The sequence below is a fragment of the Falco cherrug genome, chromosome 1, assembly GCF_023634085.1.
Source record: "Falco cherrug isolate bFalChe1 chromosome 1, bFalChe1.pri, whole genome shotgun sequence".
NCBI lineage: Eukaryota > Metazoa > Chordata > Aves > Falconiformes > Falconidae > Falco > Falco cherrug.
This window is the reverse complement of record NC_073697.1, coordinates 8,839,127-8,858,510: the sequence shown is the minus strand read 5'-3', so window position 1 is coordinate 8,858,510 and position 19,384 is coordinate 8,839,127. Positions and strand designations below refer to the sequence as shown.

At 38.2% G+C, this 19,384-nt stretch overlaps 1 long non-coding RNA gene across 1 annotated transcript in view; it reads right to left on the bottom strand.

The window, feature by feature from the left end:
* Positions 1-230: 230 nt before the first annotated feature.
* Positions 231-19,384, bottom strand: part of LOC114016601 (uncharacterized) — a 59,206-nt gene continuing 40,052 nt past the window's right edge. The window contains exons 9-16 of the long non-coding RNA XR_008730649.1: positions 18,673-18,796; positions 18,508-18,569; positions 13,755-13,908; positions 8,718-8,899; positions 6,320-6,408; positions 3,680-3,805; positions 2,607-2,741; positions 231-2,132 (exon numbers count right to left, since the gene is read on the bottom strand). This is a non-coding gene — a long non-coding RNA (uncharacterized LOC114016601). The remainder of the gene's footprint in view (positions 2,133-2,606; positions 2,742-3,679; positions 3,806-6,319; positions 6,409-8,717; positions 8,900-13,754; positions 13,909-18,507; positions 18,570-18,672; positions 18,797-19,384) is intronic.

Here is a 19,384-nt window from a genome sequence, read left to right as displayed (position 1 = left end):
TTATCGATTTTTATCTTGTTCAACAAATGTTCATTATTAATTGTGACCATTGGTACAAAGTTAAAAGTGTCAATACAAAAGCCTATCATTTCTTGGTATTACAGAATTACACATGTCATCGTATTACTGGTAATTCCTCATTAATACATCAGCTTTTTACTTTCAGAGAGAAGGGAGAAAGCAGGCTGTTAGGAAAGTAACGTGTTAATGACTACATTTAAGTAGAAAAGGAAGTTTTAAACAGTTATTTATTTTACTTTTTCACAGGACACAAAAACTACATTAAGATACTAATACTGAAAAAGCACACTCAAAATTGGGAAATACCATAAAGAAAGTTGTCTGTTTAATCTTAACTCAGGGTTCTTTTCTATAGGCATTATAATAAAGTCTTTAATTGTATTAGCCTAACCTGCATTTTTATGTTCAGGCAGTGAACAAGATGGTTGATGCCCTGAAAATAGTTGTGGATGTCAACTTAATCATATTATATTCAAGACCTTCATCTTACTTTTTCAGATATTGGAAGCTATAAAATTAATAACTGTGGGACTTGAGAGCACTAAAAGACTGAACTTGTTAAAATTATTGGGTAGAATTGCTATGCACAAAAATTGTTTATTTGACAAAAAATGTTTCTTGTAAGGTCGTTAACTTTATGGAAGATTTGGATAATAAATTCAGAGAGTACTTTTTCCTTCTGATGTAGTTGAAATCTTTTGTTCTCAGCCGCTCAGCAATTCATCATGCAAGTTTATAATTTCAGTTTTATACCAAGACTGAAACAGCAATCTGGTTTTCAATGGGCTTTATTCCTACAGTTAAGGCAATGTAATGCCAACTTAGAAATTGTATTTTATATCATTATCTGTCACAAGATTACCTTATGATTCAAAGCAAGTCACTTAAACCAGACTTTTGAGAGGAAAGATGTTCCTCATTTTCTGCGTGCTTATCTTGTCATAGCAAAGTTTTTATTTACAAAAATGCAGCAGAGTCACAGATTCAGCTGAGACTAAAAAAGTTGGCCTGTGAAAAAAATAAAGCAATAGCCTATGAAAATCTCTATGTTGATAATTCAAAATTGGGCAAAGGCAATCTTAAATCTGGCTTTTTCTGAAGTTTGAGTTTTCTAAATGCAGTTATACTTAACAAATCAGTTTTATTTAAAAACAAATAAAATAGAAAATGCAAATATCCTCATTCTGAACCACTGGAAAACAGCATCAAAAAACGGTTGGAACACCAGCAATCAAGGGACAATTACATTGAAATTACTACTCATGTCTGAATGTTTTATGGCTAATTCCTAGCAGAAAAATCAGTCTCCAGTGATTTGCCTGGGATTTAAAGGGAGTGCATATGATAACGTGCAGAACTTTCCACCCATTTTATGTACTAAGCTCTTCTTTTCTGCTGCGATAGTCCATCCAATACCAGTCACATCCCATATCAAAAGTGAAAATACCAGATCAAACTGTCTATCCTCCTGTTACATTTCCTGCCTCCAGGATTAAGTAAATACTTCATAATTCTGAGGGATGCAGAAACACCAAAGCTGAAAAAGCATATAAGATACTGCTACATTTAAGCCTAAAACCTGTATTTAGTCATCCAGTTAAGAGAACCACATAAGGGCATCTCTCTCTGAGCTTTGGCCATCTGGAAGTGATTAATTGTTCGCCTCTGTTATTCCTCTGACCCATTCTAGATACACATTTAAAATGGGATAAATTGTGCAGTAAAGGTTCCGCTCCCCCTTCACTGCCTGCAGAGGAAATCTAGATGACTAGCTTAGAATAGTTGCCTCAACTGTGAAGAGCAAAGTAACACGATGTGAACTTCAGCCAGCTCCCACTAGCACCTGTCTAGGAGTGGAGGGACAAAGGAGGACTATCTTCCTATACAGAATGAGTAACGTGATTTCATATATTGTTTTGGCATAGGAACTTGCTGACATTATTCAACAATCAGTTTGCATTTCTTCCTGTGAATGGTACTTTTAGGGCATTCAGGCATTTTATCTGAGTGCAAATCTTCAGTGTTCTTTTGTCTCTGGTCTTCTTCAGGATCTGGGATATTCTCAATTTTTCCCATTCTGCTATAGCCCTAGTAGTTTAGCCACTGTTATACTGCAATGAGACGGGAGGAGACAGAGGCCACGTCACTGATGATTTAACAGTGGTGAGGGAAGAGGAGTAACTTTCTTTAACCTGTCCCTTTAAAAAATAATAACAATCTGATCATCTTTAATACATTACACTTACTACATTTCCAACGATTTCACTGTGTGGATTTGCTCCTTCAACAAAGAAGTGAGCTGAAAGAATTACTTACAGCCTACTTACATCCTACCCGAAAGTACCATTTTTCAACAACCTTGTCAGCCAAGATTAAAAGGCAAAGAAAAAAAAGATGTCACTAATAAAATGATCGCTTTCTGACTTTGTTCTTACCTCTTGTCAATTACTTTGAGACCTTAGTACACCTCTTTTTTCCAGCAACAAGGAAGTAAAATGCTTATGGATAAGGTGTGATTTTATTATTTTTTAAAAAAAATTTTTGCAGCTTTAACAATTTACCCAGTAGCTGTAGGTGCTTCTCACCTGGAAGCACCATCCATGGTGCAGTTCATGTCCTGGTGTCCCACAAGTTCTAGCTCTGGTCTCTGAGCACTTCTGGTACTCCTTTTCTGCACAGGGAATGCAGAGTAAATGGTCAAGTGTCACCCGCTGAAAGTCCTGAAAAGAAGAAACAACCTGGCATGGACTCAACACCCACAGAATGGTAAACAACACATTTTCTTGAAGTAGCCTTGAATGTCCGTGGCTATATTTTGGCATGCTCTTTCAAAAGTGGCCTATGACATTTTAAACTCCTTCCTGTTAGCTGAGCCCTATGAAGTATTTTGGTTCATTTTTCTCCTCTCTCCAATACACAAGGGTTTATGAGAAAAAATAGAGATAAAACAGTAGTACTTTTCTATACAGTAACAGTAATCAGCCATTAAATGAGACTGTAGGTTTTCCTTCTCCTTTATGTCTAAAGATTTCTCATTGTAATTAACTGATAACAGCAATAATTAAACAAACTGTTCTACCAAACTAACACACCTGATGAATTGTGTCGATAGTTTTTTTTTTTCTTATTGCTCATGTGTCTGAGTGACCAGCACCAAGCAATTAGTAGCGACAACCATAGGAATTATACTGCATGTAACATTAAAAAAAGGTTGGCAATCCGAGCCTGAATTTCCAGTGCTCTTTGATGCCCTCCATGGAAACAATTTATTCAAATAAGTAGCACACAAGCAGTAAACATGATCAGCAGGAACTCATCCTCCTGCTTTTATTAATATAAAATACTGTTCCTCTGTTTCATCTGTCTGTTGGTATTTGGTTTTGCTATCACAATCCTCTATTCAAAAGCTGTGTGATAAAGTGCCTGTTTCCTGTAAAATCAGGCTAGGAGGGCAAATAAACAGCTTTCAGTGGCTGTTTCACTGAAAATGACGGGATGAATTAAAGGTCTTTCATATTATATGCTTAATAGCATGGACACTGAAACTCAGCTAGAATATCTGATAGCTACAGAGATCTCCCTAAGGAAGAAGAAAAGAACAACATGAAAAGAACTTTTTTGTTGCAATATGCTTTTCTGTGATGGTTAAGCTATCCACCTTCAAGCTTTCTCACAAAGCACAAGCCTCTGGTTCCTTGTTTTGACTGAATCCTGCAGCTGATAACTTTCCATGGAGGGGCCTGAAGGTTTGTTGAATGTGAAGCAGTTGAGCTCTAAACTATTTCTGGAAGAAAAGGAGAAATCATAACGTGAGATGGCTGATCATCACAGTCATAAGTGAATATGACAGAGGAATTGCTTTAACATTACATATTTGAAAATAAATAGAAGTGTGAAGAATGAAAGCAAATCTCTTGCACTGATATAGTCAAGTCTTTTTCTTTCCTTATCAGCTTCACATGGAAGTGATTCACTTTTTTAGCTGGGTTAGGTTTCTGACGGTTTGGTGAGCTGTCTCAGAGGCTTAGCTGTGCAGTCCAGCCAGACTGAGGGAAGAAGACAGAATGGTAGAGTTGAAAACAGCAGAGGAAGAAAAAGAGAGTAAAGGAAGGGGACAATGGGATTTTCCCTTTTACTGGAAGTGCTGTTAGATCAGAGCAGCTTTCATGTCAGACTAGAATTAGTAAAGTTTATTACCTGAAAGGTGTGAAGACCTCACCTTAAAGGCAAACGGATGATAACTATATATTTCACTGATCCATTTGTCAGCCTCTCTCTTCAAAGACAACAGTTGTTTTATTAAGCTTTGTGTTTCAGTGTTAAAAAATCCTTTTTTGCTTTTGCCATAAGGTTTGCCAGAAGATGTTTGAGAAACATCTTAGCAGCAAATTCATGGAAGGCTTTTATTTTGCTCACACTGGTGGTGCTGAACTCTGGAATAAGGGCATCAGCCCCTGGAAATGTTTCTGCTTCTGCTCTACAAAGCTGCAGAGGCATGTCTGAAGGTCAGTAACACCATGTACTGACTAAAAACAGAGTCAGAGTTAGCACACGGGTAAATTGCTTGGTGGCCATCAGGGCAATGACAAGACCTGAGACTTGCATGAAACCTTCAGAATTGTGTCAGTGATAGGACAAACACTACGGATGGCCTTGCAGTTTAAGGAGAGGTATATCTGAGAAAGATCATGTAAGTGAGAAGTAAGTAAGAGGCCAAGAAATTTGAAGGAAATGCGTCAAGGGTTTTGAATAAAATTGCTGTAAATATTAGTTTGTGTGTATGATCTATGAACGGAAAAGGAAGGTGGTTGGGTTGGTTTTTGTTTTGGTGTTTTGTTTTTTTTTTTTTGAGGTCCAGTAATATCTTTCATGTGTAGTATTTCTTGACAAGGAGCTGCAAGTATATTTACATTTTGCCATTTACTGGAAAACACATAAGGTAGGACAGAGCAAGATCAGCATCCACTTTTTCTCCAGAGCAAATGCTTTCTCAGCAATACGAACCATCTCTTTTGTGCCCTCAGAGAGGCAAATTTAATCCAGTGTTCTGAGACTGCTTGTTTCCGAACGTTTTATTCAGAGTGGAAGCAAGTGATTATTAAGAAAACTGATTAATCAATTGGTACAAGTTTATGGGAAGACTCATTTGACTTGGCACTCTGGGGATGCTGTACTGTAGCTGTATTGCAGATTTCAGAGCTCAGAGAGCAATATACACACCAAAAAAGAGAATGAAGCAGTTTGTTTGCTTGTATCCACCATAAAATAACTTTATTAGGAATAATTAATAGCACTTCAAAAATAACAATCTTAAAATAACAGTTTCCAGTCATAGAAATAATTCATTTTCTACTAAGTGAGGAGTGTATGTGGCAAAAAGCCTGACACATTATTACATTCCTCCAGCATTGTGGTTCCCATCATTTCTTTGAAATCCATACCTTTCATGTACAGTTCATTAACACTGATCAAAGCACGTATCCTTCTAATAATGTCAATTCTTCCTTGTAATCTTTTGTAGATGCTTTACTTCATGTAGTATTTTGGAGGCTTTTTATCCTGAAGTCTCATTTTTAATGTTTGGCTATGGTCAGAGAAGTGACAGTCTATAAATGACACCTTGGTTTACTCTATTTATTCTCCCTCAATGATGTCCATAGCGAGTTTCTCACTTTACAAGTCAAAACAAGATTTTTATAACTGCCAATACTGTACTTTCAAACTGCTGCCTACAAAATCAGCTGTTTGCCTCACTGCAATGCCTGTGCTAAAACACATTTCTTCACGCCATATAACATTAACTTTAAAAAGTGATTTCTAAACTTGCAATCAAGATATTACATGTACAAATCTCAGTAATGACTGAAAAGCTGCACCTCTCACTGAGCAGCAAAGTGTACAGGGGTCTGATTTTTATATAGGCATATCTGCTTTGCACATTGGAAAGACTGAAACTTGGCTGTTTAGCCGCTGCATCTGGCTCTGATTCATTTTGATTCCCCATTAAGGTGTTAGCTAGGTATAGCCACATCTTTTATTGTGGGATTTCAGTGGGGTTTGACAATATGATGAATATCCTGAACCAACATTTGTAGTAATGGAAAGTAAGAAAAATACTTGAACTGGGTAAGATGAGGTCAAAAGTGACAGTATTATTAGCAGACAACACTCTGGAGGTTAAATGGTTGATGATAAAGAAAAATATATTAGGAAAAAAATAAAGATGACTGAAAAACATAGAGTCAGATGGGTATTCCTGCTCTGCCAAAAATTTTTTTACTAAGACTAGTTTTGTTACCTTCTCTGGTAGGGATCGGTCTTGATCTCCTTGTTCCACAAATTTTCTGTTGATTTCAGTGGCACTGGTGGTACATATAGCGCTTAACTCTGCATTAGAAAAGATAAGCATAGGTTTATTTCCTTTTCACTCTATTATTTAAAAGTATTTAAAGTTTAATCATTAAGAAAGAGAAAAAAAAACAAAAACAACCTTTGCAGGCAGAGACTGAAAGAGAAAACAAATCTTGTGAGTGCAAAAGTCAGTAATTATTTACTAGAGGTCGAAGGACAATGCATTCATTTTGAAATGGCAACATTTTTTGATATAGGTAACTGTAAGTAATAAGTGCTTTCTGAAGAATCTATATTTATTTTTTCAGGATGGCTTATTTTGTCATGCTTTACATACATTAGCATGAGCCTTAGTAGGGAATCAACAGTTTTATGTCTACTAATAAACTTCCTGGTTCCAGATTATTATTCTGTTGTTAAACTATACACCATATCATTGAAAGGCATTACAGAGGTTTCTCTGCTACTTCTCTTTACTGTTGTTGTAAATAATGGTGTTTAGGGTGAAGCTTAAACCCTCTGTTTTGCCAGTGATAAAAAAGATTTCTTGAAAGGTTGTTTAACATTAATATTTCCATCTACGTCACCTTTAAAATTGTGTGCCTGTGAAAAAGTATGGTAAAAAGAGAGTTATTTTAGTATGCAGAGAGGTATGTTAACTTATGGAAGAGCTTGTAATATTTAAAATGTAGAATGCGCAAAATGTATATGTATTATATATACCTATTTATATGACTAAAGAATTACATCTTATGAGCCTGTGGATATGAAGAAATATAAAGACAAATACAATAGCAAGGTGTGCTCAATATCACTGGTTATGTAAGAACTGAAAATATTTCAGTGATATTCCCATTTTACCATACCCATAACCTTCTAAATGTTTATCATAAAGATTTTCCATGCATGTTTTCTGCCTGAAGAGATGTGCTATTAATTATTACTGCCATTTTTTGGGGGAAAAAAATAAATAAATTGGTCTTCTGTGAGGCTAAGTGTGATAAAAGATAGCTTCTGCCCTTTGAAAGAAAATTTAAATCTCATTTTCAAATGAGGTTTCAAAAAAATGGCTGAAATTTGGGACTCTGTAACTGGGCTGAACATAAAGTTGTTTGTAGGAGTTAGTGATGGGAAACAGCAGGTCAACCAGATCGGTATAATGACTCCAGAAACATATATAGGTTTGGCTAGCATATTTTTAGGTTTTTGGAGACTGACCAAGCAGTATTCAACCAGTCATCATCCCCATACTGCGAGACTCCCACCCCGGTTCCCTTTTGAGAAGGGGGTCTTGAATCCTTCATACAGACAGATGATGCCTCATGCAAGGAATGTACTACTCTCTCTCTTGTGCCATTACTCTTAAATTCAAGGGGATGGAGACACAGAATAGCCCAGACTTTAAAATTAGAGCTGTCATGGTATCTACATATCTGGGCACCTCCAGAAACTGGTGTAGTTTTCCTATAGCTGTGTCACGACTTCTAGTTTGTTGACAGACTAATCTGTCCTAACGAACAGTGGTGACACTTCAGAGCACTGGATGACTTGCTTTTTTCCATCAGTGACTCCCTGCACGATCAAGTAAGAGCACTACTTTGCTTTGCTGGAAGCCCATTTTAGGTTTCCTGCACTGGAAGAAGGTCCACACATACTGATCTTCCAGCAAAAAAGGAAAAGTGAAAACCAGCCTAATAGCTCTCCGGGACTGAGGGGCCTGCACTACAGTCTGAAAAAAGAAAATACCACAAGCTGATTTTTTAAAACTGTGTTTCTGTTTTCTCTGGTTTTGATGTACTGACACATATAGTTCTTGACAGCGCATTAATCCAATATGCAGCAGGATGCTTTCCATTTTAAGGTGGGTTTTTTCCTTCAGAATCTGGTATGCACCTTGGCCTCCTATGTCCGGCATGGGAGAAATCCACACCAGCAGATGTTTTTTGCAGGTGAGGCAGTAAATTCCCAATGTCAGAATCAGTAAACTGCAAACTCAAGTCAAAGAAAGGCAGAATGCTCACTGGATAGGGCAGGTGGCTGTAGGTACAACCTGCCCCTGATCTGCAGGGTGTGTTTTTGAAATCACAGCACCTCTTCATAACCTGGGTTCTACTTGTTTTTCATTTTTTAGGTCAGTTGCCACACGTGAGGAGTGTGTGTGTCAGAAGAACATCCCTTGAAAAGCACTGTGTGGAGTCCTAGAAGCTTTTTAACATGAGAAGGCAGGAGAGTCCAGGCTTCTTAATATTTTTATAAGTCTGTATTCGTTTCAGTAAAGCCAATGTTATTCTCTGTCACACAACTGCTATATCCAAACAAGTATTTAGAAGATAAAAGGAACTCACGCTTTAGAAGATAATCAGTCTCTTGGAGATCCTGACAGTGCATGTAATGTAAAAATACTGTTTTCACTGAGAACTTAGAAGAGACCCCAGGATGCAGTAGATAATTCTGCCTTCCAGATTTCCCTACAGCAGAAGCCTGTCCCTCTTGATGTATGACACAGACTAGGAGCTTTCAGTAGTTCCTACTCGACATGGAAATAACAGATGTGAGTTTTAACCTCGAGATAATAAAACCAAGAGAGAAATGCAGCTGCATGCAGAACCCTATTCACAAATCCTGCCCTGAAAACAGAGATGTAAATAAGAGTGCTGGCCCTATCAGCAGTGCCTTTGACCGGCAGGCCACATCATCAGGCAGAAGAAAAGAAACTCTACTCCTAAGCATCTCCTGAGCTTTTCTATTGTTATGGCGTATGTCCTTGCAGAGACCCAGGAGGCCCAGTCATAGTGCTGAAGCCCAGCGTACTTCAGTGCAAAGTGCATCAGGCATACCCACGTACCCTTCTCCTGCTGTTTGTAGGAACACTTGGGAAAAGAAGCAGACATGCATTTCATTACCAGTCTCTACAGCTGGCTTGTAGAGAAATAAATACAATTTGATACCCCATTGTAATAATATTCAGAAATGTACAGAGGAATGCCGAAAAGTAAAATAAGAGTATTGGGATTTATTTTCAACCTTTCTGTTCAATATATTGTGTGCCATCACACATTATCTTTTATTATACACACAAGTCTCTTTAGAACACTGTTCCTATATTTCTTGCAAACAAATATGGGAGACAGCTCCTTCTAGGTTATTATTTTATTGATGTAGTGCCATAAGTGCACGCAGCAAATGTCCATAAAGTGTTGTTTCAATAGATCTTTTATACTGTGAGCTTTTTCTCGGGTGGTTTCCTCACTTCATGCCTACATAATCATATTTTCTCTGATCACAAGCCTTTGATAATCAAGGCACTAAGTACTGTGTGTTTAAGGTGTCTTTTGTTCTTAAAATGCCTTGAGGAAAAATAAGTATTCATTCCTCTACTGCATTGCTGTTTATTGGGGTCTGACCCACTGAGTTCAATCAGTCTGTCTACAGTCTTTATAAGAAATCCAAGGAGGACCCCTTAGGAGAAGAGAAAAGTTGCTTTTGGCAGAATCCTTTGTGCTTTTCAATATTTTATGAAGCAAAATAAATAGACTCATGAGGAGGACAACGTACACTGGCATTCCACATATTACAGTCCTGTCAGAGAAAATATAAGCTACTTGTTGAGTCATTATACAATGTGGTTTCATAACCGTGATGATCTAAATACTTGACCCATCAGGCAATAAAAGTGGTCTCTTGCAGCAACAGGACTGTTTAAGCAGCATCATGACGTAAGTGAAAGCAACTGCAGTTTCCAGAGCTACCGAGTATGGCTCAACAACCTAAAGCCTTCAGGCTGTGGAGGAAGACCAGAAGGTAGGTCAAAGAACATCTGTCAATAATTTAAATAAGAGAGCAGCACAAAAGAAAGCACAAAACAATTCAAACTACGTGAGAAGGAATGATTTGTTATATAGAATTCATATTAATAACAGGCCATTAGAAAATTAATTAATAAGATTTCATAACAAAAATAAGAATAAAGTTATTAAACGTGCTAATTAATTGACCAGAAGGATGTTTTGCGGTGAGTGGATTTGTAGCGTATGAGGCTGATTCTTTGTTTCCTCCAGAAACAAAGTTTACATTCTATCATGCTAATACATTTTTATTCATGTGCATGTCAGTTTGTTTGTTGTCTGAGAATTTGATATAAGGTTAAAGTTCCAAAGATAATTAAGCTTCTACAAAACTCAGCAAAATAGCCAGCCTGCAAAAGAGAAGTTTGATAAAGTCCCAAACTCAGGTTACAGCTTTCACTTACACCTTACTAAACACACAAAATCCATACAGGGCAGAGCACATATAAGTGTTCCGAATACAGAAAAATTTCACCTGGAGATCACCAGGCTTGAGACACCAAAGTCAGTCACGAAAAAGGCACAAATGCATAGTCCTTCCTCACAGAAATACATTTAGTCTACGCCCCTTTTGGCCTTTGCCTGTGTAATCTAGCGTTAAAAACAAGTTTCAGCATCTTAGCAGGATGAACCATAGGTAATGGTAGAAGTTATATTTCCAAAGCACCATTTTCTGTAAGTAACAACATGCAGAAAATACTTTTTGCAACTTTGCCTGTCCATCATCTCTCTTTGTAGAGTTCCCTGTACCACAGGTGGTCTCTCTACCTGTAGTTCTGTGCTGGGTGTGGTTCCCCTTATGCCCTGTCCTCAAATGTTTTGACCTGTGTTTTAGCTTTTATACTTTTCTGCTGATCATTCAAGTTACAAGATCTTCCTTTCCTAGAGGAACATCTAGCAGTCTCCGTTATACTAACAACTTGCAGGCTTTCTTCACAGTTCACTTGGAAAAGAGCAAAAACCAAATTAAGATCTAGACTTTCTAATGATGGGATCTTTGAAGACACTCAACATCTATTAAAATTAGTGTAATCGCAGCAGCTACAGAAAGATCCATCTATAACTGTTGCTGTACTTTTCATGCCTGATTAATCTCTTCCAAAGAAATTCTTTGTGTCAGCATTTTGTATTAAAATCTTTATGAGACAGATAGACTAGAGGCAGCATAGCTCAAAGAGTGAGCTGGGCATGGATAAACTCACTCAACACTTTGTTGAAACATTAGATGGTATCCATGATGCTCTGTCTAAATAGATGGTGCTGTATGGGTTTAACAGAAAACTGAATTACACTTCAGCTGTAGTGAGAAACTGGAATTCACATGCTGCTGTTCTCAGAAGAATACCTCATTTTGTTTTGCTTCAAACCACTGCTTTGACCGTTGGTCAAGCTTGGTGCAGCACATGTTGAAGACAGCTACTGTGTTCCTGTATTTCACATCTAAGTAAGAAACAATTCATATACAATTACAGCATAAATTCACAGCCCCTTCAACTTAAAAATTCTGTTTAAGCTGAAGAGGAATGACAGCATTGGTCCTGAGATAAAAAATTGCATGCCCTGTTTTCACCAGATTGTGTTTTCTGACTATCAAAGGGGAAGACATTAGATGACAGTACCACACAACGGGCAAAAGTATTAACAAATGGCAGTAAAGCATGTCTCCCAAGCACACAATACGCCTTCATTTTATTTCTTTGAACTCAGGTGTTCTTCATACCTGTGCCTTTCAGATGGGGAAGGAGTGACTGGGAAAAGGCATGGGTTAGGCACGGGGTTTAGAGAAACTAATGCTGCAGCCAGCAGGCTGATAGTGACTGAGACACAGCCCACCCAGATTCCACCGCACAGGTACCACACCACCACACTCCTTTCAAATTCAGCCCTGCATATCCTGTTCTGGAACTGAAAGCCAAGGATCTGCTTTCTGTACTCCTTTTCCTCTCTTGGCGTTTTCTCCAGACTTGACCGAAAAACCGACTGAGATTTACCTGACACAGAGGGAGACTGAGGTGCAGTGACTCTGGTCTAGTATTTGTGGTGCCTGTTAGCCCCAAGCTTTCATTCTACGGGTAACACAACAGGGCCTTTAATTAAGCTTTCCAGAAAAGGGATCCCTATTCTTTTGTCCTTACCTGCCTGAAGAATCTACCCTCACTGCGATACCTCTGTGGATCTCTGGAAGCTGTAAAAGGTATTTGGTAAATACATTAAAAAAACCTCCCTGACAAGTTTGTACGCTGCATTGTCATCAGGTCACAGCAGCAAATACTTGCTCTGAGCTTTTGCTGGGTGGTACTGCCATTCAACTGCCTCCTTCTGCTGAGCTTTGGTGTGGAGTGAACAGCAAAAGGATACAGGTGAATTACATGGATATTCAAAGAAAACATGGGAATCCCTGGCTAGGCACAGGCTGAGGTGAACAGAGTAGTTTTTGCCTATTCCCTTTATGCTCCGGCTGTAAATAGTCCATGGTCCCTGAAGAATAATCTCTCCAATATCTCTCAATTGCTGAAAATGGCTGTTGTGAATTCTCTGAGAAGCCCCAATTTCATACTGTATTTGTTGCTTTTCCCACAACTCTTTTCCTTAATGTCTAATAACTAAATAATGTCATCAGGTATATGGACATAGCTCCCACTGGCTTTGAAAGCAAATAAAGAAGGGAAATTTACTTCATCTATGTAAATGAGGCCTTATCATGCTATGCAATACTGCAGACACTAAGGAAGTTATGCTAGCAAAACTCTTTATAGAAGGCAATTCTGCGTAATGCAAGAAAGAAAAATGACAGAAATTTTGAGAAAGGGAATAGGAGTGCACATTTACCCCTTTAAAAGGTTGCAGCCATAAAACCAGTGCTTAATTCCAGAGCTAGATACTAAGAGCAGTAAGCTGAATATTAAAGTTTATTTGACAGTAAACTGATGAACTTTAGGAGTGCAGTGAACTGTGTGCCTTGTATACACATATTAAGCAAAAAACCTTTTGGTAAACTAATATTCAAGGTAAGATACAGAGACACAAAAGCAAGAAAATACCCAGGAGAGGCCAGAATTAATGATTTTGGGGTACTAAAACCCAGGTTTTATGATATTATGTATTGTTTCTCAGGCTTATGCAGAACCAACAGTGTCAGCTAAGGACTTGGGAAAATAGCTTGACTGGTGAAAGAGACCTCCCATTAAAGACATTATGAGTATAAAGACATTTATTATAAATATGGTATTTTTAATAACTTCACTCTTTCTAAGCTTGAAAAAGTAGCATCCCCACAATGAGGTTTTGATTTCAGACCATCAGTTGCCTGAGCAGCTTGTAACAATGATGTTTACCATAACTATTGTGCTTGCCAGAGAATGAAAGTCTCCACTTGCTTTTAATTTACCAAAAGACAAAATAGATGATGACGTTTATTGTGTGTTTTCTTTTCTGTCTCCCCCAACCCCCTCCAACCCACCCTACTGCCCCCAATAAAAGGTTTGGTTCCTAGATACTTAAATATATTGTTTCGCACACTCTTCTATAGACACCCACCTGTGATCTCTGCCAGAGAACGGCTACCAGAGCAGATGGCTCTTCAGTTTATCCTAATTTGGCCTTTCATATGTTCTTTTGAGTGTGTAAGTGTTGAATGAAGGTGCTGATGCCATTCACATGCCCAGTCCTCATTGTGGATTAAGAATTGCTGCTAGAAAGAAGTGGACATAGTTACTACTTAGCTGTCTTAAGCAATGTCATATCTTGCTCTACCATCTTTCTTCCACAGTGATGCTCTATCTCAATTAGACAAACAAGAACGTTTTCCTCTGATGGACAGGAAACCTGCCATTTTCTCTTTAAAATGCTAAAAGACATTTATTCTATAGAGACACTTCTGTGTACAAATGCACTTAACTGGTAGTTGTAATAGAATAATTTACACATGTTCAGAAGTAGTGGTGCATGTGGGTAAGCATTCGTCTCAAAGGTCATGTCAACTGATACACAAATATCTTCAGTGGTAATGACTTGTCTGAAAGCATTTACAATCAATTGCTTCTTCTTGATACTTGTTGCACTTGCCTGAAAAGTTTCTAGATTATTTGTCTGTCAATCGAGCATTCAGAGGGGATTTTAATGTGGTATCAACATTACTGACATCTCAGACAGTAATTTAAGCACCAGTAAACTTAGGAATAGTCATCAACTAGTAAATATATAATTATACAGTGGTAAGAAGCACTTTGAAGGAATCTTTAGATGACTTCCTTATTATTCTTTACAGGCACAGAAAATTAAAAAGTAACAGGAATACTATAACTTGATTCTCCATTTCAAGTTTAGAAGAATCAGTCCTGACGTTACTTCTAGGGTTGCCAAAAAACCCCATAAAGTTATCTTTATTTCTGATAACTTTTTAACGAAACATTACTTTTGGAGGGCGTGGATAAGACATCTTTCTATGTAGAATTTTCAGTGTTGAGAATTTCTATTCATATTGGGAAAAATCAGCATGTTTCCTAACTATAAAGCATGCATCAGTAGTTACGCCCCAATCTCCTTCACAGACAGTGACAATATTTCTAGTAATGTACTGTTAGGAGATCCCAAAACATGCTGCAGCCCAAGGAAAAATAAATACAGAGAAAAATAGCTTTGCTGGCAAATCAGTCTCTGGAGAAAATGGCAGAAGGACACACCTAAACTACAAATCCCAAAGGAAACTGTTGTAGCAATTCCACATATAAAGATAGCCTATCAATGCCGAATAAAAATTTTTCAACTGCTATAATTTACTTTCACAGAAAAGCTGTCTCTCATGCGAGTAAATCATCTTTTATAATAAAGTCTAGATGTCATCCAGATAATGGGTTCCAAGAAAAGAAGTGATTGTTTTTCAGTGCAGGCATTCCCAGGTTTTATTGGGTCCTGACATTTCTCAAGTATGCTCTAACTCCAAACTTCATTCTGTGTACCATATCCCCATTAAAACTTTGACAGTCATGATTTTCCTTCACACTTTTAGTTCCTTTGGTCTAAATAATCATAGGTCCTCATAAACTGAGATGACAGAATCGTAAAACCAGCTCTAATTAATAATTTTCTTTTATAGTTCAGAAGTCCAAACAGAAGTCTATCATCTTATGCAAATTATATCTTGTATGGAAAAAACTCGGTATTAAGAGACCCCACTATTATATTAAGACAGTCACAAATTAATAGCATTTTCTACCAGATAATAGCACAAAAGTTCCAGTATAACACTGAAAATTCTATATAAACAAGTACTTATCTTTTCATATCATACTCGCTTTAGCAGTCATCCACTCATCCACTACTAAATGCAAAACTATTAACAAAATGAAAACTAAATTTATTAAAATATTGTTTAATTTAAAGTAGCTCCACATCCAAGCTGTACAAAGGAAAATCTCTTTTATCCCTTGCTTTGATGAGTCTGGCCTGTGATCTTGTGAGCTTCTAAAGATGATCAAATTGAGCAAAGAACCCCACGAATCCTAACACAGTACTCTGAGTGATGTCCTTAATGAACACAGCATGAGGTATTTAGGCCATCTTGAGGACAACTGCTTCCATCTAGCTCCTCATATCTTCAAACAGCTATTTAGTCAAGGTACACTGTCAGTCAGATAGCGAAGCACTTATCTAGTAACATCCCCTTCTATGAAGCAAATTAAATTTGCATATCTTGCCATGTATGAAAGTATTTCTGTCACTAGAAAGGTTTTGGTTTGTTTTGGTGTATTTGTTTTTAAATTATTTGATTTTACTATTTCTTCTTCATTTATTATTATTATTATTATTATTATTATTACAGTTTTATGGAGGAGAACTGAAGGGAAAGAAAGAAGCGAAGCAAAAATTACATGCCATGTGAAAACAATATTTATAGTTCTTCTGTCCCTATTTCTATTGCCAGCTGTAAAATTATTAGTTGCACCTAAGCATTAACTTTTAATGGAATAAAATGGATATCCGGTGTAACACACACAAGCTGAGCAGCCTGAGGCAATGTGTGCACTTGCTAGGAATTGTTCTCAACCTTGCACAGAACTTGCACCTTGCTGCCTTTGTGAACAAGACCTGCAGAGGCTGGAGTATGGTGAAAAAGCTAACTACTGTCTTTGCGCTGATCAGATTTTGCTCCAGCTGCCACCTGCACAGGCGACACAGCTGAACTTACGCAGAGCAGCACTGCTCGAGGAGCCGTCTCCTCGCTTGGCTCTTTCTGCAGCAGAGGTCATCCAAAGCCCTGTGTGCTGCTCACCTAAACTCTTGGCCTGGCCGTGTGAGCTTGCAGCTGGGGCAGGGGCTTGGCAGGGGACACAGGCTGTGGTTTAGGTCTCATTACCGGGGACTCTGAGAGGGCTTTGATGGTTGTTTGATCCAGCAACTTCTCCTATTTAATTATTTCTTTCCCAGGACGATGCTGCTGGCTGGCAGGCAGGCAAAACGGGCCACCTCGTTGGGTTACGGCAGGGCACAGGGGCAGCTCTCTTTCACTTGGAGCTGGTGGGACTGTTTTCTAGCATAGGGCGATTCTTAGGATCTCTCGGTTCAGGCAAGTGAATGTAACTTTCAGGCAACCTACCCGGGCTGTTGAATTATGCTGCTGAATGCCTGTGTCTTCCTTGACATCTGCTATGGGTCCACAGGGACCTTGGCAGGAGGACTCAGAAGGCAGCTTCCAGTGGAATGCGTGTTCAGTCCTGCACGTTAACTTTATCTAAAAAAAGCCCTTGGTGAGGTCAGGGAGAGCTTGGTGGGAACTGCAGTGACTGCGGGTATCATTAGCTACTAGGACAACCCGTAGGATTCTGCATTAAAGAAATCTTCCACGACTTTTTCTTTAAGGAGTCCTCACAGGCTTGTTAGCTCAAGGAGCACCCTTTGGCTGCAGGACCAACTCAGCTTCAGCATATAGAGTTACACTCAGATTTTGAGGAGATATAACATGTTTAAAATATCTCTCTCCTGTAATTTGTGCTGTCCATAGGCATATAACTACAAATCACTTCAGTGGTAGTTTCATGCTACCGCCAGAGGTGAAGCACCAGCATCTTCCACCACCTACCTCTAATGTCACCAGTGTTAAGGCAATGGGAATACAGCTGGATCCTCTGGATGTACCACAGTACTACAGTTCTGTGCATCTGTCTCTGAAGTACCCTGCAGAAGACAGCGACAGCTCTTCTACTTTCATAAAGCCAAACCCTGCAGTTTCACATCTCAGTATCATCTCAACAGTACAGAGCATGACCCAGACATGGGGCTCCCTGCTGGGAAACTGTACTAGTCTGAACTGCGATGGCCTCTTGTGTACCTCTCCAGCGCACTCCGTCTGTGCGCATATTTTGCCTTCCAAGTAACCGGTTCCACTGCCCCTCCATTCAAAACTTGACTCATTTGGACTAGCACAGCTTCTGAACCTTGGACTGATACGGCTAGTTCAATCAAACAGGTATTCCCCCTCAAGAAAACAGAGAAGTGATGATGTGATCATATGATTATGCAGATGACACTTCCCAATCCTTACTGTCTTGATTTTACAGTGAGATTATCATTTTGACATGAATTTTGGTTTCCAGTAAAATGCAATAATAATACTTCAGAGGTACCAGAGAATCATAAAAATCAGGGACATGTTCTATTACATGAAATTCCCTCTGAAGTTACCTCAAGAGTTTTGTCTGTTCAGGTTTTACATAACACTACCGTTTTAGCAGAGTACTACAACCAGTTGAAGGTCACTGTCATATTAGAGGAAGTTTTGTGCTGACATGGAGCTTTACACATACAATGAATTTCCTTTCTTGTGAAACTACCGTGGCACATTATGGGTAATCAATACTGAATTTAACATGTTCAGTAAAATATACTGTATATCTCTTTCTTTGTGATGTCTTCTTTCTTTTTCATAATGCCACCTTTTGGTTTCTTTTTCACTGGAGAGAAAAATATTCAACCTTTCTTTCAGCTCCAGAGTTTTCCATTTATCCAGAACAGATCTATGCAAATACCCTTGCAGAATCTATGCAAAAATGATATTGACATTTACCGTGTGAGGCCTGCTCATTAAGCTATGAAAGAAGTGCAACAGGTGATATATTCTCTGGCATATAATTTTCTGCTGAAACACACTTGTACCTTCGGATAGGTCAAGCTATTAACAGTCACTGCTACTCAAACTGTGAAGTAGTAAGATTGGAAAGACAACGAGTAAGGATAGTAACCTACAAGATGCTGTTGGTAGAAGGAGTTTGTAGGGACCTAGTCATTGCATTACCTTGTCTGCCAGATTTGGTTCATCTTCTGGCAAGCTGAACAATTAAAACATACAGACTTTTCCTGTGAAGAGAAATGTAAATATACAATTACAATGGAAGGCATGTTATTTCTTTAAAAGTGTTGCTAGCCATCAATAAATAATGAAATGTGACATTGTACATACCTTCTCAAATAATTTCCTGATTATCGTAAGGGCACTCTACTGGATGAACCTTGGCAAGCTTCTAAGTTATGTATCGGGCACTGTCATACAAATTAGCCTTTGCATGCTTCTTGCTTTTGGGGGGCTGGAGAGATCACAGAAAACTTTGTTAGATTTAAGATGGTATATTATACTGCAGTTCACTCTAGGAGTACTTCTAACAGAGACAGTTCTAAGTAGCTGTAAAGATATATTTCAGCGCAGGATATAATGCTTATTAGCAAGAATTTCAAATGCCACTGTCAGCTGTTGCTACTAAATTTCCCGTTAGAAGGAAGAGATCATAAAAAGCCCTCTGGTGCTTTTCACTTTAGTGGAATTCAAAAGTCTAATGCTTATCTAGGCATTTCATCTTCCAAAACAAGTGCTTATCTTTCAATAGACCAGTTACTTAGTAAATATCCATACAGTTCTGTTCTTCACGACTTTATCACATTGTATAGTGTCCGCATTGACTTCAGTGATGTCCCCTGAAGAGTTCAGTAATATTCACCATGAGTGACAAATGTCAGTCTTAATCAGCTGTTTATTTGGGAAGTAATTATTATGCAATGGTTACCAGTGCATGCTACTAGGAATACCTTAAAGAAGAATCAGTCCACAGATGCCTATTTACTCCTTTTTTGATTGAATATGGCAGCTACATTAGGATCAATAAATCCTGTAATCTGAA